The 24304-nt window shown below is 40.4% G+C and overlaps 1 protein-coding gene across 1 annotated transcript in view; it reads right to left on the reverse strand.

Annotated features, from left to right (window-relative positions):
• Window positions 1–23893, reverse strand: part of LOC114668772 (N-acetyllactosaminide beta-1,3-N-acetylglucosaminyltransferase 2-like) — a 67781-nt gene extending 43888 nt beyond the window's left edge. Inside the window, exon 1 of the mRNA XM_051921502.1 lies at window positions 23698–23893. The gene's annotated coding sequence lies outside the window, so the exon portion shown is untranslated. The remainder of the gene's footprint in view (window positions 1–23697) is intronic.
• Between the last annotated feature and the right edge of the window lie 411 nt (window positions 23894–24304).

Raw genomic sequence — 24304 nt, forward strand, 5'->3', positions numbered from 1 at the left:
GCCTTACTGAGACCTTCACCTTTATTTGTTTTTAGATATTGTGTGATGGGCACAGGTGAGCTGGTCATATGGTGGCTTGTTTGATGTCTCATTATTGTTTGGCTACTAATTAAGGAAAAAGACAAGGGGCCCGAGTCAAGTTAATTAAAACTAAAGCAAAAGAAGTTAATTAGCAGTAAAAACAGCTCACTAAAGAAGAAGATGGCTAGAATGAAAACATGCAGCCACTGCGGCCCTCGAGCACTGGAGTTCGACACCTGTGCCTTAGTGCATGTGTGTGTGTGTGTGTGTGTGTGTGTGTGAGTTCTCAAAAAGCATTTGCTGTGTGTGAGGTGGACTGGCTTGCCTGTCCTGCTTGTCTGTCATGCTGCCAGGTTAGATATGAACCAGAACTGAGTAGGTTAGTGTTCTCAGTCACACAAAATGAACATTTGGTTTGGCAGAATGATTTAAAGCATGGTTCTAGTATAATGTACAGATGATTTCAGTTATTTTAGTTTCATTTTACCTCATTCTTAACTCTGTCTCCCTTCTTTATTTATTTATTTATTCAAATGATTACTCTTGGCAGCTTTCGTTATTTAAAATAAAATGTCTATGCATTGATTTCTCACTGTATGGTACATGGAGAGTCTGCTACACCACCATTACATAATTTAAAGAGCGCCGTGCTCAGCACACCCCCAGATACTCAAAGTGATGCATGTTCCCCACTTTAAATCTGTATTTGTTTCATTGACGCACCTCCAGTCCAGGGCTGGTTCTTGTCTTGCAATCGATGAAAAGCGCAGGCCTGTTTTGGTGTCATAAAACGGATGGATAATCCTATTAGATACGGGGACAAACACCTGCTTACTGGATTTAAGCAAGTAAACCTTTCATCATATATAAGGCATACTCTGTGTCCGCTTTTCAATAAACCAATTATTAGTTACAGAATGTGGTGCTGCACATTTGGGGTCTGTGGCAGTGCAGGATTTTAAATAAAAAACTGTGTGGCTCAGGCCTACGTGTGTGGGTGTGTGCTGCTGTGAAGCCATGCGGCTGTGGGGTGTTCAATGGGAAAATGAGACGATTGCTGCTTTAACATGCAGGCGTCATCGGCTCAGCTATTCCTCACTGACACTCTACTGAACAGGACGGATGGGAACGGAGAGTAAAGGAAAAATAAGAAAATGATCAATCGTTTTAGAACAGTGACGTGTGTATACCAACCTGGAGTGCAGGAAGGGCTCCATCAGAACTGCTGATCATTTCTAGTTGGAGAAGGACTGAGGCTGAGGCAATGAAAAGGGTGCTGCCGAGTCTTTACAGAAAAGATGTGTGCTGCTAGGACCCAAGATTTTCTCTGCGGATACTGATGGAGCAGGCAAAGAGTGAGAGGTGCAATCTGAGACATCGCAGCAATGGGGGGGGGGGAAGACGACATGGGCTTCATCTGGGAGCGACGTTGCGACAATGGGGCTACAGAGGTTGCTTTGGACTTGACTGTTCAAGTTTGGCACTATGGAAGGAGGAGTGATTTTCTTTCTTATTGTTTATTGATCTCTATTTTTAATGATGAGAATTTGTGAATTATGGAAGCACTATTTACTGTTGAGCTGCACATTAATTCTTGTTGGACACTGTATATAAACTGCACTAAACACTTCTGACGCACCAGCCTTGCTTGTTAATGTGTCCTCATTGCGCTAGTCCACCCTGATCATTACGATCAATGACCCAGGTTTAGGAAGGTGCCAAAGCTACAGGCAACGGGGCATCACATCTTTATCAAAGGAGCACCATCACAAAACACTTAATCAAATAATCCACGAGGAAAAGCCTGCCAAATCCAGAATAGAAAGCATTGAAGATGTGACGATATAAAAATGGCGGCGGTTCCGTTATGCATTATCCCTCAGTAGATATTTATTTGAGCTTTTAAAAATGCAGTGCTTGTTAGTTTCTATTCCAAGGAGGCCCTAGTGTCAGGTTTTGTTTTAGGTTTTGAATTCCTTTTCTTCTTTGCTTTGGATATTTGTTTTGCCCTCATAACTTGGTAGCCTGTTCCATTTGACTTTTTGGATCTGTTTGCTTTGCCCCTCATTATTATTCTTGCTTTGTGTTAATATGTTCCGTCATACAATAATCTTCAGATTCTGCATGTCACAACAACAGAGCTAAAATACAGATAGTTTCTTTGAATTTAGACATTATACATGACTCCTATTACTGTGCAATTATTTAGTAATTACTTGCTCTAGAGTAGTCTAACAAGGCAATGTTGTCATATGCCAGTGTTTACCAACCTTTTTTCTATCTTGGCACATGTTTTGTATCCAAAAACACCCCAAGGCACACCGCTATTCTACTACCCACAAACACATTATATCTCATACATGTGCTCAACTGTACGAAGAGGCGCGACTACAGGAAAAGCCAGTAAAGATGCAGCTCCAAGATCAGCGTTCACTGACATGGCACTCAGTGAGAACTTTGCTGGCATTTCCCAGCTGCTTTGTCCACCACTCTGCCCCACAGGCAACCTGTATGCCCACTATCTACTGCCATTTTGAGGCTCGCTGGCTACCACACACTCACTCAGATGGACTCTAGCAGCCAGGAGAAGCGTCTGAGTTACTTTAAGTGCTGTGTCTGCAACATAGCAATCGAGCAGTTGCTTTTATGCCAGCTTCTCCCTGTCCTCCTCAGACAGATCTCGACCACTTGCGGAGCTTGTGCCTCTCAGGTTTAGACACCCAGGTGCCCTACACTATTATTTCCATGGCACACCTGCGTAACTCTCATGGTGCACCATTGTGGTTGAGAAACATTCACTTCCATATGTTTTAACTATAGTAATGGACTAAGCAACTGATTGCATACTTCACCTTTACTCCAGTTAGGCAGTAAGTATCTGGTAGTAATGCCTACTAATGCCGTACTTTGTCAACTAATTACAAACTTATTGCTACACTGTAATGAGAGACACTTCTCTCTTGCCACTTTATCACCTAATAGCTAATCTGTGGTGAATGGCACAAACATGGCTGGTCTGATAGTTTATAGCTTCCTGTCTCTGCTCAGTATTTCCTTCAGGTGTCTCTCTCCTTCCCAGCTACTTAACTCCCCGAGATGGCAGTGCTGGGACCCAAATTCAGGATGGTGGGACTGAAATCACCATGATGAAATAAAAGATGGTAATGATAAATAGGTGGGCATGCAAGGAAGGTATGTCAGCCTGCTGAACTTAATGGAGGGACTTCCCTCAGCCAGATGCAGACAAGGCTGCTAAACTGTGAAGGAAGATCTTGTGTAACGGTGGGCTTTCTCACGTTTCCCGCTGCTTACACTTGCATACTCTTCTACAGGCCAAATGCTTACCCTTCCTTAAAAGGAGTTTGTTCACTACTCTCAAAAAGGTTAGTTCTTAACCTAACGTATTTCCATCTGTCATTTAATTTAAGTTTAGTCTCAGCCAGCTCCAGCTCCAGACCAAAATTGTAAGGGAGGCTTTTGAAATGCTAGGGGGGTCCAAGTTGTGATAAAGTCCTAAAAGTTGAACCAGTAGCATTATACCTTTTATGTCAGGACTGACAAGTTAAATAATACAAGTGTGAAACCAGCAACAGCAAAGGGGTGTTTCTGCTGGTGAGTGCAACAATCACAATACTTTTCATAATGCTGCTTGAGGCAAGGTACATTTTTACTGCCTATTTATTCCAAACATTAGATATCCTTATTAGGTATAAAATGATACATTTAATTCACATGCAATATGTATTGCTGTACCAGCTTTCTCAAAACAGTGCGTTCTCCTGACAATGGACAAAACAAACTATTTTTGGGGAGGCATGTTGGAGCAGTGGTAGCCGTGCTGCCTTGCAGTAAGGAGATCAGGGTCCTCCTGATCCTGTGGAGTTTGCATGTTCTCCCCGTGTCTGTGTGGGTTTCCTCCTTCTATCCAAAGACATGCAGGTTAGGTGAATTGGCAACACCCAGTGTGTGTTTGGTGTATGTGTGTTTGCCCTGCAATGGACTAGCGGTTTGTTCCTGCCTTGTGCCCTATGTTACCTGGGATAGGCTCCAACAAACCTGGTCTGGAGTAAACGAGTCATGACATATTATTTTTGGGAAAAATATAAAACAATAAAAGTAGTTAGCATTGAAACAATAAAACACAGGAACAATAAAACAATCAATATGAAACTGAATGCAAAATTAAACTTGGCTGTATTTTCTTCCTGCTAATTCAAACTGTCCTGCAAGCTACAAGGCACCTGCACTTTTAACTAAACATGTGTGGTATGAACTTAAGAGACTTTTAACAGATATTGTGGTAGACTCTTTAAACATATTCTAGAAGTTATAAAATTTTACAAAGTGACAGAATCAATATAAACCCTGGGTCCAGACCTGAGGAGCGCGTTCATTCAAATCGTTAAAATGGATTGTGCATAAGCACTGACCCACCTTAAATATTGACAGAAGGGGGCAAAAACAGAGATAATAATCCAGGAGCAGAAACTACAATAAAAATAATTCTCAAACTGGCATAGCATGGAAGACACAGACATGACAAAATAAAATGAAATGATCAATATGGCATCAACACTGCAGCAGTAGACTTTGAATACATTGCTAATTATTTAATTCCAAGTCTAAGCATCTCTCAGATGGACTTACATTAAAACCACCATCTCATCACCATCAATGACTTGATGAGTCTACCCTTCACATTCATTAGAGTTGCACTTTTACCATGGTGACTCTTCTCTAGCACCGCTCCAGTATTTCTGACAACTTTTAAACACTGGTATATAAATATCTCTGAGGCTAGGGATCTGCCCCAACAATCGCAAGGTTGATGGTTCGAATCCTGTAAACGTCAGAATTGACTCTTGAGCAAGGCCCTTAGCCTGCAATTGCTTCGTCCTGGGTATGACATTAATCTACATCCAGCCCTGCAAGCAGGTCCTCCAACTTACAGGGAAAGCTTGGGGGCTGGTGGCAGGATTGGCACTCCAGCCACTGTAAAAAAAAAAAACCTCACACGGGTCCAGTGTGGTGCTGAGGTGTTACCCGCTGCACTCGGGTTCCAATCCAGGTGGTTTGTTGTGTGGTGGGTGTGTCAACATGATATTAGCACATGAGCTCAACTTCTCTCTCAGTATATAAATATGGCACTGGGTGTGCATGTAATTCTTACTGTTAACACTTTTCTGTTTTATTATGTTGTAATGTTTAAAAAGGTACGTGACAAGTTTGCCCCTACCAAAGTTCTGCCTGACACTCCATGTGTTGGTCAAGCCTGACAGCATGGATGAGCGGGCATTACATGATATTTAGTTGGACTTAGCTTGGCTAAATGACCCTATAGAGCTGAGCATGGTCTTAGTTTAAGAATTTTGGCCATTGCCATTTTAGTTTTATTATTGGTGACTTTTCTCAGATTTTGTTTTGAGAAAATTGTTTCAGTTTAGTCTACTCACAAGGGTTTATGAGGAGTTAGAAGTACACACAACACCTCCAGCTCTGCGGTGGGCTGGCATCTTGCTTGGGGTTTGTTCCTGCCTTGCGCCCTGTGTTGGCTGGGATTGGCTCCAGCAGACCCCCATGACCCTGTGCTAGGATATACTGGATTGGAAAATGACTGACTAACTACACCTCCATGGCACTCTGATTGCAGAAATGTTCAGACAGATCAATAAAAGACTCGGTCTGTCCCCTATTACTCCAGTTAGCCTATAAAATGTTTATCTTTCATGTTAGAACATTAGAACTAGATGAGAAGCAGGCCATTCAGCCCAACAAAGCTCACCAGTTTTAACCACTTATTTCCTCCAAAATAACATCAAGGTTTGAAAGTCCCTAAAGACCTAACGTCTTCCCCACTACTTGGTCACTTATTCCAAGTGTCTTTGCTTCTCTGTGTAAAATAAACTTCGTAATGCTTGTGTGAAATTTCCCCTTTTCAAGTTTCCAACTGTGTCCCCGTGTTCTTGATGAGCTAATTTTAACGTAACAGTCTCGATCCACTGGACTAATTCCCTTCACAATTTTAAACACTTGAATCAGGTCTCCTCTCAATTTTCTTTTACTTAAACTGTATAGGCTCAGCTCTTTTAAATCTTACCCCAACCCTGTATCCCTGGAATCAGCCTAGTCGCTCTTCATTGGACCCTTTCTTGCGCTGCTATGTCCTTTATGTAGCCTGGAGAGCAAAACTGCACACAGTACTCCAGATGAGGCCTCACCAGTGTGTTATAAAGCTTGAGCAGAACTTGCTTGGACTTGTACTCCACACATCAGGGTGCTATATAACCTCACATTCTGTTAGCCTCCTTAATGGCCTCTGAACATTGTCTGGCAGTTGGTAAGTATCTGGTCAACTATGACTCCTAAATCCTTCTCATAATGTGAATGTACGAGTGTCTATCTCAACTATGACTCCTAAATCCTTCTCATAATGTGAATGTATGAGTGTCTATCTGTTCTAGGAGCAGACAAGTTCTTTAAACTTTCGATCAAGCACTTTATAGTAAGTTATGAAGGCAACTAATTCACATTGTCGGACTCAATACAAACTATAAGTATACCTGCACACTGTTTTTGAGTTTGATTAACTAAGGTAAACAGAGAGTGGCTTTCTGAAGACATAAAGTAAATGTTGGTTGATCAGCGTAGCCTGGTACTTTACCTTTTTTGTAAATGTTTGTTTTATGAACGTGTCATTCTCCTCAAACTCTTGATAAACATCTTTGTGAAAGTAGTTTAAAGGTGTTTTTAAATTCATTGGGTTCTTTCTCTTTAACTGAACTCCACAAACCCATCTACCTACACTGATTACATGCCCCCAAGCACTGGCTTCCCATTTGCTGTGAATTTGTTCAAAAGCGTGTTCTTTCTGGCTAGTTGACAACATCTACACTCATTACACTACATCTCCATGTAGTGAGTGGTTAGTTAGTAAAAAAGGAAGGACAGTCAACAGTAGAAATGGCTAAAGACTGGGCTGGCATGAGCAAACGTTTTTCTATTATATAAAAGTATTCAGACCCATTCACTTTTTACATATTTTGTTGTGTTGCAGCTATGTTCTAAAATCATTTAAATTTATTTTTCTGTGATCAAGCAACACTCAAACCCTAAAATGACAAAGTTAAACAATATTTTAGAATGTTTTGCAAATTTACCACAAACAAAAACTCAAATATTATACTGGCACAAGTATTCACACCCTTTACCCAGTACTTTGTTGAAACCTTCTTGGTATTATGCAACAAGCTTTGCACACTTTGGCTTGGGTTTTCCTGCTGTTCCTCTCTGCAGATCCTCCCAAGTTCTGCCAGGTTGGATGGAGACTGTTGGTGGACAGCTATTTTCAGGTTTCTCCAGAGATGTTCAGATTGTTTTTGAGTGGCCCAGACTTGAACCTTTCACAGAGTTGTCCTAAACTACTCCTGTGTTGCCTTTGCTTTGTGTTTAGGGCGATTCCCCTGTTGGAAGGTAAAGTTTTGGCCCATTTTAAGGTCCAGAGAACTCAAGAGCAGGTTTTCCTTTTAAGGATATCTTTGTACTTGTACTTTGTTCAGCTTTCTCTAAACCCTGACTAGCCACACAGTTCCTGCCACTAAAAAAAACATACAACGGCACAATGCTAAGAACTGTGGCCGAACAGTTCAATGGTTAGTTTCATCAGACCAGAGAATCATGTATTCTGAAAGTTCATTCTTTTTTGCAAAGTCCAAGGCTAGTTTTCAAGTGTTGTCTGGCCACTCTGCATATAAAGCCCAGATCAGTAGAGCAATGCAGTGGGGGATGTCCTTCTGGTAGATTCTCCCATGTCCCCACAGGTCCTCTAGATCTCAGCCAGAGTAACCATGGGGTTTTTGATTAGCTCTCTTACCAAGGCCCTTTTCAACGATTGCTCAGCTTGGCTGGTCAGCCAGCTTTAGGAAGATTATGGTTGTTCCAAATTCTTCCATTTAAGAATTATGGAAGTAATTGTGATCTTAGGGACTTCAATGTTGTATTTTTTCAGCCTTCCTCATGTCCATGCCTTAACACAATCCAGTCCCTAAGCTCTGGAAGGCAGTTCCTTTGACCTCATGGCTGGTTTTTCTCCGATATACTGTGGGATCTTCTATAGACAGGTGTGTGCCTTTCCTAATCAGTCCAATCAAATGAACTTACCAGAGCTGGACTTCATATAATGTGTAGAAACATCTCAGTGATGACCAATAGAATGGGATGCACCAAGTGTAAGTGTCATAGCAAAGGGCTTGAATACTTGTGTCAGTGTAATATTTCAGTTTTCAATTCATTTTTAAAAATTCATAAAACCCTGTTTTTGCTTTGTCATTCTGATGTATCGAGTGTTGTTTGAGGTAAGAAAAAACAAATTTAAATAATTTTCTCACAAGGCTGTGCCATAACAAAATGCAAAAAGGTTTTGAATGTGCTGTACATCTCCCTGTGAACACTACCTACTATTATGCAATATAATTATCTATTCCTACATAATAATAATCTGAAACTTTCATGTTACAAAATGCACTTTAAACTTGCAACTTTATTAAATACATTTTCTTTTAACTATTCAAGCACAAGCAATTCATTCATATGTACAGATATATTGAATTTTGTTAAAAATGTTGTGTGAGCAACTTATACACATACCACTTCTAATAGCTTATTATGTACTGTATATCTATGTAGATTATTAACAATTATTTAATACCAGCAACTCTGCGATTCTCGAAAGAATCGCAAATCCAAGACTGGCAATCACTTTCTGTTCCCTCCGATATTTGTAGGGATGAAAAATTTTATGGAGGGTGGGTGCGTCCACAGTGCCACTCACAGTATGGCGGCGACGTTGACGTACAATTCATGAGGCGTGTTTCAGAAGAGCGTTGTAGGCGCCTTCGTGTATTGTTTTTATCCATGCAGTCTCGCTTTTGGCAGCGGTGGTAGTGTGAACGACTTGCCTGTTGCCTCTGGCATCTGTGCATATATACTGTACAACCCGCCGTGCACGCTGCACTCATAATAACCGCCTTTCCAGCAGGGTGATCTACCACGTCCGCATCACGATTTGGAGATCATGTGATTGTGCTCGAACGTAAACATCACCTATGTATTGTTGAGTTAGCTTTCCTGCATTGATTAATGGATTAAACTCATCTCTCACTGAGAGTGTGTAGGACAAATATTCTTTCATTGATACCCGTGATCTTTTCTGTGCTTGATTTGTTTTATATCTGCAAATTCCAGCACTCCATCCTTCCTGGCCAGTTGGGAACAAAATGGGGTATGTCAAAGTATCAAGTTTAGGTTGGTTGATTCCATCAGGACGTTAATGCATGACAATATTGCGGTGAAACGAAGGCTCACCATCTTTACTTTGAGGCACAATTACCACTTCATTAACGATGGGAACATTGTATCGTCTCGGATCCTGTTCTTTGTCCTTTATTAGCACTACAGCAATTTTAGTTGGTGCCACACCGTCCGCCCCTGTTTTTGTATTGGCTTCTTTTTCAACCTCATGTAGCATTTTTATAGAGGCTGCTAATGGGTGATTGTTTATGACTTCAGCTACGTTTCTCATTATTAGCTCTGTGCATTGCTTGTTTTTAGGAAGGTTCATTCGTTGATAAACTTGCGTCCTCTAGATCGAACACGTACATTTTGGGCACATTGTGGTGATTTGGCTCAGGGTGCACTGTTCCAATCCGATGCAATATTTGTCCACACACGCGAAAGCAGTATGGGCCATTCCCAGGTGGTGGCTTGATATTTACCCCGGTAGATGCAAAGGCAAATGAACTATTGTAGGATCTAATGCATTCCATAAAGCTTTTACTTATCCAAAGGAGGCAGCTTAACTTGACCTTTTTGACAACAACATGTAGCCCTTCTGCAGTTTCTTTTTGGATCCGTGCCTCTCTTGCATGTAGTGTTTCAGAAGCACGTTGTATGTGCCTTTGTTCATTGTTTTCATCCATACGGGCTCGGTTTTGTGTTTTGTTTTGGAGCCGTGACTTCTTTGCTTCTGGTGTTTGTGAGGCGCGTTGTAGGAGTCTCCATTTATTGTTTTTATCCATGCGGTCTCGTTTTTGTTTCTCTGTTACTGAATTACGGTTATGTGATTAAAACATGCCACACAGGCTGCTGGCACAGTGGATTAGAGCAAGTTTAGTTTACAAGTTGTGTTGTTTGGGCGCCACCTACTGACTCTGGGAAGCTGCTGTGTTTGACTCTGGGGCGCTGCGGCACAGTGCGCATGCGCTTCGGTGCGTCCGCCGTGCATAAATTAAACTGTCGTTTAGTAATATAGATTCTAGACATGCACAAATAACCAGAAGCACACTTCATTTTGAAACAATGTTTTCACGCCATCACTTCACTCAGGACTGAATCCATTCAACCAACCAGAGCCAAACCCAACAGCATGAGGTGCATGGCAGGAATTAACACAGGCACAAAAAGTTCTCAAACAAGACAAGAATAATACAAGAAAATTGTGAATAAAAAGAAAATACTGCACCGTCGATCAAAAGTATTTAGCTGCCTTCAAAAAGGCTGGTGAAAGAGAATAACGATGATAAAACACTTAGGCTTACTGTCTCCATTGGTCCCCATGTCATAATCCAGCGAGATCCACAGTTCATAACAAGCTTTGAACGCCATTGTGTATTTGTGCTTGCATATTATACAGAAAGTGTAACTTCCTACTATACTATCTTCAAATTTGTTACACTTTATGTAGTTTATGAATACAAAATGTGTGATGTTTTTAGAATATTGTCAGGCACACATGAGTAAGGGGACATTCTAAGAGGGTGTGTACATATTACATTACTATTCCAGGTTGTGAGTATGGAAGATTATTAGTGCCAAGGTTGCAATCTGATGTATTATCTAAGCTGAAATGCAACACATATGCACGTGGGACATTTAATTTTGGTAGGTTTTATCGTGTTAAAATTAAAACTGTATCCACCAAACGATCGATTGCTTTTCACTACGGCATGCTATTTTAGTGTCAGTTTAAAATGCAACACAAAAGCGCATTGCACTTTAGTTCATGTTCATAGATGCATAGCTGCTGCTAAGCGAAATGCAATGCGTGTATTGTGTTTCGATTCAGGACCGTGCTTTAATCATGCCAAAACTATGAGTAATCAAATGACTAATTGGCATTAAAAGGTGGGGCAGGAGGGCGTCAACAGTTGAAGGAGGCGGCCTTCTAATTACAAGTGTCTTTCACTTGGAAGAAGGAGCTGAACAGGGAGTTCTGTGACTTATTGAACAGGTGGAAGCTAGCGATCTAAATGATGATTTCATTCTCTTGTGCATCAAAAGAAGGGAAAAACTACATTTTTTACAAATATTTACAGTGGCGCGATTCTTGCAACCATGATGCAACACTCAAGTTAAGAACCCCCTGACTGAAATGCTCCTTTGAACTCTGGGGACTCTTGCACACCCTATCATACTTCACAAAGGGTGCTATACCAGCCCCTTGGCCACACGATGCTGCCCTGGACATCCCAGCTTCGTCATCAGGCATGTTACTCAAAGGCTGTCACAGCATTAGCACGAGTGAGCCAGTTAATATCACAAATAAAAGACATGCTTTTATTATTCAACTTCCCAACCAAATTTTTTGCCATTGGTCTACTGTCCGATTTCTTTTTCTGTCGCACTCTCTTCAAAACTGAAAGAACTGGATTTCCTGTAGCTGCAGCCATAAGCCCACTAATTACTTCTCCAATGGTCTAAGATATACTGTGCTACACAAAATGGGATTATTGACAAATTTCAAAATGTGTAGTTTTTATAAATTACAAACCTTACTTGAACAATTTCAATAGTTGTCTTCCTTATACAAAACAATTCCACCAGTTCCTAGGGGTTCAATCAGAGGAAAGAAAGCAGACCAATGAGTAACTTACAGTAACAGCTAATCGGGTACATTTAGTGTCAGCGCTTCCTTCAGGGACTGATTAAAAATGATGTGTTTTGGGGGGCTTGCTGACCAATGAACGTTCATAATTTTCATGTATTATGTAAAGCATGGACGATTTTCTCCATAGAAATCTGTTGAAGTTGAAGGTCTCTGTGCTTCAATGGTGGGTCTGTCTGTAGTCAGTAAGCAAGTCACAGTTTCATTTCATTCACTGTGCCCCCCAAAAAATCATGAAATAAATCTCCTTAATATCTTGTTGGTTTCTCCTAGACAATAAGGAAATCAGAAGAAACAAAATGGGACATTTTCTTTAGACCTCTGCTTCTCAGACTTTTCTTTCCTGTGAAAGAATACTCCAATATTCACGCAGTGTTCACTCTTAAGTTTCAGCAGAGACCTCGGAAAAGTCACACAGTGGGCTCAAATCTTCCAAATAGCGTCTGGACATTGTTTTGAAATTTGAAAGTGTTTGCATTGTGTGCTCACTGATATTCAGTCAAATGTATGGACAGTTGTTTGTGGTAATAAAACACTTTACTGCGATTACAAAACTGTAATCCTTGCTTCTGAATAATTTTATTAGTTGCTGTAATTTATATTGCTTCAGTTAGATTGTGCACATTCTTGAAAAAACATGAAGACTTGAAAGAGATCAGTAGTGTAGCATTGTAGTAAGCTTTGGTTCAGATCCCACTACTGAAACCATGCAACCATGAGCAAATCACTTCACCTGCTTGTGCTCCATTTGGAAAAACAAAAGAAAAGAAACCAACTGTATCTCAAATGTTGTAGGTCATCTTGGATAAAGGCGTCAGCCCAATAAATAAAAGGTAAGATTAAAGCAAGACTAGAAACAGACCTCGCAAAACCTAACATGCTGTTTCAGTCTGTGACAAAGTTGATTCTTAAATTAAATCTAAATGAGAATCTAGTGCTGGGCAGTATGACCAAAATTCTATATCACGGTATTTTTCTAAATGATCTCGGTTTCACGGTATTCAATGATATTTTTTTTCCCATGCATGAGTGGATGTTAACCACATTTTCCACTGCAATTACTGCAGAAGACTGGCTAAGAATAACCTATTCCACTGTCATGAGAACTGTACATTGTACAAAAAAGACATTTTAATGTGCACACAAGTATTAATACAGGTTTGCATGGCCCCATAAAGTGATAGTTTTCAAGGGGGTGGCACTAATGAAGAGAAGGAATCACATTGCATGACAGTTGCAGTCAAAATATTGAGCCTTTTCATTGAACAAATTTTGCAAACAACTTAAACTACAGTATAATTTTGACAACATATTTTCAACCATCCAAAGAGGCATTTAGACTTAGTAAAATATCCAGAAGTGCTTGTCAAAAGTTGTATTGCACTGAACATGTCTTAGAAAAGGAATAAATAGTAAATATGTTTTGTAAACCAACTACACTTTCTATTAATGTTAACAATCTCTGTCCACTGACACATTAAAAGTGACTTTTTCAACAACTTTACCATCATTAAACTGCATAATATTTAAACTAATAAATAATAATAAAATAAATAATAGTGCAACTTCCAGTAATAATACTATTACTTCAAGATTTCAAGCCCAGGTGCATTACACAGTACAGTATTCGCCAAATTAAAATAAAATAAAACAAGTGCAACTTGGTGATGACATCTTTACCAACTGAACCATCATTTAGGCAAACTGCATTAATATGGACCTTGCTTCAAGCTAAGCTATATACAGTGGTGTGAAAAACTATTTGCCCCCTTCCTGATTTCTTATTCTTTTGCATGTTTGTCACACAAAATGTTTCTGATCATCAAACACATTTAACCATTAGTCAAATATAACACAAGTAAACACAAAATGCAGTTTGTAAATGGTGGTTTTTATTATTTAGGGAGAAAAAAAAATCCAAACCTACATGGCCCTGTGTGAAAAAGTAATTGCCCCCTGAACCTAATAACTGGTTGGGCCACCCTTAGCAGCAATAACTGCAATAAAGCGTTTGCGATAACTTGCAATGAGTCTTTTACAGCGCTCTGGAGGAATTTTGGCCCACTCATCTTTGCAAAATTGTTGTAATTCAGTTTTATTTGAGGGTTTTCTAGCATGAACCGCCTTTTTAAGGTCATGCCATAGCATCTCAATTGGATTCAGGTCAGGACTTTGACTAGGCCACTCCAAAGTCTTCATTTTGTTTTTCTTCAGCCATTCAGAGGTGGATTTGCTGGTGTGTTTTGGGTCATTGTCCTGTTGCAGCACCCAAGATCGCTTCAGCTTGAGTTGACGAACAGATGGCCGGACATTCTCCTTCAGGATTTTTTGGTAGACAGTAGAATTCATGGTTCCATCTATCACAGCAAGCCTTCCAGGTCCTGAAGCAGCAAAACAACCCCAGACCATCACACTACCACCACCATATTTTACTGTTGGTATGATGTTCTTTTTCTGAAATGCTGTGTTCCTTTTACGCCAGATGTAACGGGACATTTGCCTTCCAAAAAGTTCAACTTTTGACTCATCAGTCCACAAGGTATTTTCCCAAAAGTCTTGGCAATCATTGAGATGTTTCTTAGCAAAATTGAGACGAGCCCTAATGTTCTTTTTGCTTAACAGTGGTTTGCGTCTTGGAAATCTGCCATGCAGGCCGTTTTTGCCCAGTCTCTTTCTTATGGTGGAGTCGTGAACACTGACCTTAATTGAGGCAAGTGAGGCCTGCAGTTCTTTAGACGTTGTCCTTGGGTCTTTTGTGACCTCTCGGATAAATCGTCTCTGCGCTCTTGGGGTAATTTTGGTCGGCCGGCCACTCCTGGGAAGGTTCACCACTGTTCCATGTTTTTGCCATTTGTGGATAATGGTTCTCACTGTGGTTCGCTGGAGTCCCAAAGCTTTAGAAATGGCTTTATAACCTTTACCAGACTGATAGATCTCAATTACTTCTGTTCTAATTTGTTCCTAAATTTCTTTGGATCTTGGCATGATGTCTAGCTTTTGAGGTGCTTTTGGTCTACTTCTCTGTGTCAGGCAGCTCCTATTTAAGTGATTTCTTGATTGAAACAGGTGTGGCAGTAATCAGGCCTGGGGGTGGCTACGGAAATTGAACTCAGGTGTGATACACCACAGTTAGGTTATTTTTTAACAAGGGGGCAATTACTTTTTCACACAGGGCCATGTAGGTTTGGATTTTTTTTCTCCCTAAATAATAAACACCATCATTTAAAAACTGCATTTTGTGTTTACTCGTGTTATATTTGACTAATGGTTAAATGCGTTTGATGATCAGAAACATTTTGTGTGACAAACATGCAAAAGAATAAGAAATCAGGAAGGGGGCAAATAGTTTTTCACACCACTGTACATAAATAATAAAACTGCAACTTGCATTTATGGTGCTATTTGTGGTATAACCCTACGGAAACGTATTTAGGGCCACGGTGAAGAAAAAATACTACAGACACAGTGAAGAAAAAAAAAAAACTATATGTCAAGAATAAAGTCGACATTTCCGCTTTATTCTCATAGTTTATTTTGTCATTAAAGTAGAATGTCGTAAACTAAACTTCATCCTAAAATCAATGTTTGCTAGACTTTCTCAAACCCCATCATAAGTTAATGTAGTACATTTAAAGCTTTGTGTTAAGTGTTCCCTGACCCAGTTGTTAATCGCTATGTGCTTCTTAAACTGACTTCCTCTGCACTAAGAGGAGGCGCAGGCAGCGATCACCATACAGAATCCATTCACTTCATGATATTCTTGCTCTCTGAAAATTTAGAATGCTAAGATAAATACTTGATATATTAATGATGAAATGCATTAACGCAGGTATTAAACATGCACGGTAGTGAGGCGGTAGTGCTGCTCCCCCACAGTAAGGGGTCCCCAGGTGTACGTTCAGTGTAGAGAACTTTATGGCAGGTGTGACGAGGCTCCAAAAATTGAACGTATGAATGGTTATAGCACAGGTTTAACTTAAATATTGTGTAAATGTTGGGTTCGTGATCTGGTGGTCGGTGACACGAACACAGAATTCAATTGATGTTCTTCTGAGCGGGCTTTCTTTACTGCATGTGTGCCGTCTCTGTCTGACGTACCAAACCCCCAGTTCCTATCTTTCCTTTTTCTTCCTCCACATATCCAATCACCACACGATAAACGCCTGTGTGAAATTAAAACTAGTTATAAACTTAGACCATGGAGTGTTCAGAACTTTAAAAAAAATCTTTGTTATACATGTTTAATTATGTCATCCATTCAGGGTTGCACCCATCCCAGCCTGCATTGTGTGCGAGGCAGGAGCAAATCCTGAACGAGTCGCCAGCACATCGCAGGGTTAATACGAGCAAAACATACACTAGCAGGGTCAATATAACATAACAAAACCCCACATCCTACAAGACTTTGAAAGGAAACTGAAGCACGCCGAGTAAACCCACCAGAAAAACATACAAATTCAAGGCAGGGTACACCCAGGACCCCCTTGCTGCCAGGCAGCAGTGCAACCTTCATGCCACCGTGCCCTCACATGATTAATACATGCTTTAATGCATTTCATCATGAAAATGATAACAAGTATTTATCTTAGCATTCTAAATGTTCAGGGAGCAGGAATATCATGAAGTGAATGTATTCTGTGTGGTGATCGCTGCCTGCGCCTCCTTTTAGAACAAGAGGAAGTCAGTTTAAGAAGCACGTACCGATTTAACGTGGCTCGGGGAACACTTAACACAAAGCATTTAATATGCTATATAACTTATGATGGGGTCTGAGAAAATCTAGTTAATTAAATATTCATTTTAAGATGAAGTTTAGTTTATGATGTTCTACTTTAATGACAAATTATGAGAATAAAGTCAACATGTCGTCACCCTATTACACAGTACCCAGGTATATTATACAGTATTGAAAAAAAAAATAAAACAAGTACAGTACAACTTGGCTTGCAGTATCAGCCAGTAGTATAGAAACAGTATTCACACATTTGAACATAATGGTCCACATCTGACCTTCTAAAACCAAACCAAAGTATCTCCAGACAACAGACACGGCTCCTTTTTTCGGCAAAAGTTCTTCCGTGTCATCATGTTTAATTTTATCGTCTGGTACAGCTTCAGTTTCGGAATGTTCTCTGTCCATTTTCACCATTCAATACCTCCACTAACGCATGTACTCCATTGCATGTGTGTTTAGCGGAGCAGCAGTGAAAAAGGTCACTCCCTTAAACAGTTTCCCGCTGCGCCACGTTCCGAACGTTGTTTAGGCTATTTAAACCGGTGTTGCAGTACAAGTAAAATCCATATCATAACAAAAATAAAAAATGGTTTCTAGTATGAACCGGTATACCACCCAGCACTTTCAGAATCTCTTGTAAGTCTCATGAGATACAATTGTGGTGGGTCCATAAGAAAGACTCCACACAGACACACATCCATATTACTAACCGAGAATGCTAAACCGGATGGACGCAGGGACATCCGGCCATGGGCCGTAGCCGCAAAAAGACGTACTGCGCAGGCGCAAAAAGAGTCCGCGAGAGTCGGCTGAGGAGCACAAAAAGACTCCGCGAGAGTCGGCTGAGGAGCCGAGAAAGGCGGACAAAAGAGGGCGACAAAGGCGGATGAGGGGCCGCGAGAGGCGGACAAGACCACAGAAAAAAGGAGTGAGCACGTAAAAAAGGAGTCACAGAAATGAGGCGCAACAAGCACCGAAAAAATGAAAAGGCACATAAAAAAGTATTCAAACGCGGACAAAGCACGAAACACATTGCACACGAAACTAAACCCCCCAAAAAAAAGAACAGACGAGCGCACAACAGCAAGGCACAACCCCCCCCCCACCCTACAGGCACGAGACGGGACACACACCAAGAGGGGGATTCAACAAGCCCATGGAAGACAAAAAAAAAGAACACAAAACCACCCCACAGACCCTACAAGCAAGGGACGGGACACACACAAAGAGGGGGATTCAACAAGACACAGGAACACAAAAAGAAAGAAGACGCTCGCGCAACAACAATCACCCCCCCCCCCCCAACATCCATAAGAAGTGACATCCAAAGCCACATATTCTAAAGTGAACGTCGACACCTTCACACTAGGCAGCATAGGTGTCAGCATAGGTGGATGTCCTTTCAATAAAGCACTATTAACCGTTCAACTGCAGAAAAGGCTACATATTAACAGTGAGTGCGATCCTCCTTATTACTTATCCATATTTCGCATGCTGAGAAAGAAACAAGTCATGAATACACGGTCACGGGTACAAAACGATTCGGAAAGGATAACGGGAACAAAACACACGAACACAAAAGAAACAATCAGACGGCGGCGCATAAAACGGGCTTCTGAAACACCGGGAGAAAAAATGTCTCGGATCAAAAAACGCAAAGCACAAGTGACACCATTACAGAGACGTGCCCAAATGGACAGACACAATGAACGTAGACGCATACAGCGCGCGTCTCAAAGTGCTGCATCGAAACAAGCACGATTTCAAACCGAAAGAGCTCGCGTCTCAGACATACAAAAAGGGAGCGAAGAGACAGAATAAATGAACAGAGACGTGTACAACGCGCAAATGAACTAACAGAAAAAAAGAAAGCAAGACTCGAAAAGCAGAAAGCTCAAATGACCGACATACAAAAACGGACAAGGCTCGATACAAACAATGCACGACGTAGACTGAAACGGACTTTGCGCAAAGCGGAGACGAATAAAATAAAAGAAAAAAATAGCGCGTCACAAATAATGGACATGCAACAAAAAGGCAATCAAACGCAAAAAGCAAAACATGCCCGTAGCGGACATCAACGCCAGACACCTGCTAAACGCTTACGCCAAATGGCTGAAAACGCCTTCAATAAAGAATCCAGTATTGAGGAAAATTCATTAGGATTAATGAATGTCATTTGCAATCATTGTCATTCACTTAACTTCACAGAAGAAACAACTGGCAATACAAATAATGAATTTACACGTTGTTGTCAAAAAGGGCAGATTAGACTGCCTCCTTTACATTCATATCCTGAATATCTACAGAAGCTTCTAACTAACGATGTGCCTGAAAGTAAAAACTTTATGAACTGCATTAGATCTTACAATAGTTCATTTGCTTTTGCATTTACCGGAGTACATATCAGGCCACCAAAAGGCAATGGCCCATACTGCTTTCGCATATGTGGACAAATATTGCATCGCATTGGAACAGTGCACCCTGAAACAAATCAACAACGCAAATATGCACAAATCTACTATCAACGAATGAACCTTCCTGAAAACAAACAATGCACAGAGCTTATGATGACAAACGTCACTCATGTCATAAACAATCACCCATTAGCTAAGTCTATAAAAATGCTACATGAAGTTGAAAAGGAGGCAAATACAAAAGCAAATGCAGAAGGTATAGCGGCAACTACAATTGCTTTGGTCTTGATAAAGGACAAAGAACAAGATCCAAGACGATACAATCTTCCCGTCGTTAATGAAGTGGCAATTGTCTTTCAAAGTAAAGATGGTGAGCCTCCATTTCACAGAGATATTCTTCTACATTTACGTCATGATAAAAACAACACACCTACATTCCAACGCATAGACATTTGCTTTCCGCTTCTTGATACTTTAACATACCCCATATGATTTCCAACTGGACAGGAAGGATGGAGTGCTACAATTTCAAGATTTAAAAAACATCAGGCACAGAGACGATCACGTGTATCCATGAAAGAATATTTCTCCTACAGACTCATTCAAGGACAAGACACCATCTTTACTACTAATGTTGTATACAAAGAAATATTCCAATAAAACATTAATATATGCCAAACACTCTATTTGTTATTTCTATGCGCATCATCCAAAGCTGCACACTATTCTATATCTAATTCATACATCTCACTCTTTGTCATGCCCCAACGCCAGGGGTTGGCGAGCGAAGCGAGCAGGGGGCGAAGCCCCCTAGTTATATATATATAACATCACAAATCATTTATCTGGTATCTCATTCCCCTGATAAGAATCATAATCTTGTATGTCTATGTAACCAACATCTTGAATACAACAGAACTTCTGGATTTGTGGGTGGCTTGGAATTTCACTTTCAATAAATTTATGATGGGCACTTTTGCTTCCTGAACTGCTCTTGCCGGACAACCTGTGGCGATTGCAGATTCATTAAAGAAGTGCAACTAAAGTTTCAGCGAGGTCACAAGTTTGGAATTAATGACCCAACACCTCCATAACAATGGGAAAGCCTTCCACTTGTTGTTAGTGAAGTTCAGGTTTCACCAGAGGACCAATCTTTCACTTTACGAGACACTACAGTAACTCTATGTCACTGCAAATACTCTCATGGATTGACAGATTTGGACAACCAGACGAACTTTTGTGCATGAGGTGGCTTACACAGTGAGAGAATTCCAACATGTTTTAAAGTGTAAAACTAAACTGAGAAGCAACATAATCAGTTTTGATCACCAAGACAACTACAATTGGGAATTGTCCAAATTATAGATAATTTTACTTGTCATATATTCATCTGTACTGAAGTATTTGCAATTTCTAAAGAAAAGACTGAGAAATGTGGTCTGCTGTGCCCAGGTAAGGGCATGTGGTGAAGAAACCTGTATGTTTGTTTTGACAAGTGTTGTTAGGGAACTTGTCTAACGCAATTCAGAAAAACTATAAAAAAAATAGAAAAACTAAGGAACAAACTGCCAAACTTGTTAATGATGAGTCATATCCTGCATTATGCCCACATACTGTATGTCCTGCTCTTCCGGTCAGATATAGGCCATAAGCACTCTGAAAAATAAAGGTGCCAGAGCCGTTCTACAGAGTGATGCCAAAAAGGAACCATTTTCAGTTTCCAAAAGAGTCACCAATAGAATGTTTATTATTTAGATCTGTAACAAGTTCCATACAGAGCCATGAATTGATGTTAACATACCCTGTATAGTGCCCTCCATGATGTTTGGGACAAAGATACATTTTTGCTTGATTTGCCCCACAGTTTAAAATGACAAATCAAACAATTCAGACCTGATTAAAGTGCACATTACAGACTTTCACTTAAGGTTCGTTGTGTACATTTCAGTCAGACAATGTAGAAATGACAACACTTTTTCTACATGGTCCCCCATTTCAAGGCACCATAATGTTTCTGATAATTGGCATCAGAGGTGTTTGTGATTGCTCTGGTGTGTTTCATTGCTTCATTAGCATGGGCATTAGATACCAAGGCTTCCACACTTGTTTTTCTCCACACTCTTATACACATCCACAAGTGATGCAATCTTTGCATTGAGACAATGAAGAAAACAAAGGTTTGCACATTGTGTTTATTGATTTGGAGAAAGCCTTGCAATAGAGTGGCACATCAAGAGGTCTGGAGATGCATAAGAGAGAAAGGAGTACCACAATAGTATGTGAGAATTGTCCTGGATATGTAGGAGGGTGTGAGGACTCGGGTTAAAAGCAGCATTAGGGTAACAGACAAGATCCCAGTTAGAGAAGGTCTGAACCAGGGATCTTCTCAAAGTCCTTACTTCTTTGATCTGCTTATGGATGTGTTGAGCCACGGGGCAGAAGACCAACCCCGCTGGTGCAGGCTTTTTGCTGATGACATTGTGTTGTGTAGCACCAGAAAAGAGGAAGCAGAGAGGAAGTTTGTAGAATGGAGAAGGGCTTTGGAAGACAGAGGGTTCAAGATAAATTGGAAGAAGAACATATGAGGTTTAATGATGATAAGAATTCAGAAGTTAACCTTCTTGGGAGAATTATTGAAAAGAGTGTAGACATTTAAATATGTAGGATCAGTGGTGGCTGGAGATGGACAATTACATCCAGAAACAGCCCACAGAGGGTATCAAGAGTATTGTGTGATCAGAAAATTAAAGCAAAGATTAAAGGTTTTTAAGACCAGCAATGGTGTATGGAGCAGTAAAGGGAGCACTGGAGAATGAATGAGAAGGACGTGAGAAGTTACAAAAAAAAAAAAAAAAATAAGAAATGAGACAATTTGGGGTACAGCAAAAGTGGGAGAGATACCAAAGACAGTACAAGAAAGTAGGCTGAAGTAGTATGGACAAGTGATGAGGAGAGACAAAGAATACATGGGCAAAGGAGTGATGGGAAAGGAAGAGCAGGGGAAGAGAAAGGGAGGCTGAAGTGGAGGCAGATGGATAAAGTAAAAGATCTGAAGGATAAGGAATTGGCTGGCAAGGAGGTGCAGGACTGAGCTGTATGAAGAAGGTTGATTAAGAACATCAAACCCAGATAGAATTGGGAAAAGATGATGAAGACGACCTAATGCGGTGATAAGTGAATGACTACAAACTTAACAGTACCGATATAGTCTGAATATTTATTACACAAGGTGTAATTCATTAGTAGTGCTATTTACAGTTAAGTAAAGACGAAATGCTATGATATACCTTTTATGTAAGTCCATTTAGTTTGTACTATTAAAAATATATATATTGGAGATATTAAATCCAGCAATGTAAAATATTGGGGTTGTGTTAGTTTAATTAGTTGAACATAATAAAATGTATTTGATCTAACTTGAACTCATGTTGAAAAAGCCATTTAAAGAGACAATACAAAATACTTTTATTTACAATTTACACTCAGTTTTGTATAAAATGTTGACATAACACAATTAAGTAAAAATATTTTTGGTGTATCTACACAGAAGTCTAAATTCCCAATGAGGCGTGCCTGTTTACCCACCGCTGACTCTATAGGGTGGTCCAGATCCAACTATGCTACTTTTAATGCAATGCAAGAATTGCATAATTAGGTCTGGACCACCCTGTACGTGTGGTACAGGCAAACGTCATGTGGCTTCCCAAAGTTAAAATGCTACATTTCTGGCGACCCGTGAGACCCCCGCTTACGTAACTCACGTTACTCGGCGTTGTTCGGTGGGTCGTGTGCTTTGGTAGACGCTTATCTGTAATTCACACTCGATCGCTGTGAGGTGGTGCAAGAAATCGAAACTGAAATGCGTCCAGCAAATCCCGAGATCCTGGCGCTGCGGAGATCCGATTTACACACTGCTACTTCATCACTGTCTGAAGCCTCCTACTAAGAATCATCACCAGTATTCATTTTCTTAAACAGCTTAATTCAGCGTTTCTCAACCTTTAAGTATTTGCGACCCGAGTTTTCATAACAGTTTTACTTGCGCCCTCCTAAAGTTTTTTTTTGAAAGGAGCCCACTAATACAAATTTGTTCTTTTTAAATTAATGATATATCATAGATGCATATTTTATTATACCTACTTAACTTTTATCGAAGTCTATATTTATTTTTCTAGTATCAGAATGTGGTTGAAGTGAATTTGTTTTGGTTTCAATAGATGTATTTTTCATATTTTCGATTCTTGTTTTCACATCTTCGTGCCCCCCTAGGTGGGCCCGCCGCACAGATTGACAACCACTGTATTGGTAGTCTAGTTAAGGCAGGGGCGAGTGACTGCTGGTATCCTTCCCGTACACGTTTCTCTTCAGCCTCCCACTCCGCGATGGCGTGCACATAACGCCCCGTTCTTGATAGTTTATCTCGAAACCGTGTTGCCGGGCGCAAGGCTGTTACGCATTTTAAAATAAATAGAACTCAGTCTTTTCATCCGGAACGAACACCTGCGCTCCGCACTGCGACCAGACAACGTCCCAACTTACACAGAGATATGACCAGGATGGTCAACCAAATTAAAAAAAATACTTACTGAAAGTAAACTTGCGCCTCTAGTTGTCGTCGTATTAGGTTGACAAAAAAGTAGTTTCCTACTCTAAACTTTTAAAAAGATGAAGTCGATTCCAGTCGGGTGAGTGAAGGAAAGAAAGTGAGAAGACTGCAGCCGCACACGCCTTGCTTTGCTTTGCCGGCTCAGAGGTTACGCCCCGTCCTATCTGAAACCTAACGTCGTGCCGCCCGCCCAGCTGATGCCGCTGAAGCAGAAATAGTTCATTCCAACCGGCCTACTTGTCAGTGAACTCGTTCAGCTGTAGCAGCTGCAATTGAAAATATTAGTCTGTGTGGCGTTTTGTTTTTCAGGAAGTAGCGCATTTTATCTTTTGTCAAAGCAGAGTGCACTGCGCAATCATTCACATTCACACATTTATTTCGAGGAGTATCCACCCACACTCAGCAAACTAAATATATTTTAAAATACGCTACAAGGACTGCGTGGTAGCACATTTTAAAACGAAACCTTTTTTGTTCTTTGTTTAATGTCTATTACTTTGAACACAACCCATTACACTATTGGGCACTGTTCAATTTGTCAAGCGCTACCCTCTTAATCATGGAACTACACTGTACAGTACTTGGGG

Source organism: Erpetoichthys calabaricus, chromosome 18 (assembly GCF_900747795.2).
Source record: "Erpetoichthys calabaricus chromosome 18, fErpCal1.3, whole genome shotgun sequence".
NCBI lineage: Eukaryota > Metazoa > Chordata > Cladistia > Polypteriformes > Polypteridae > Erpetoichthys > Erpetoichthys calabaricus.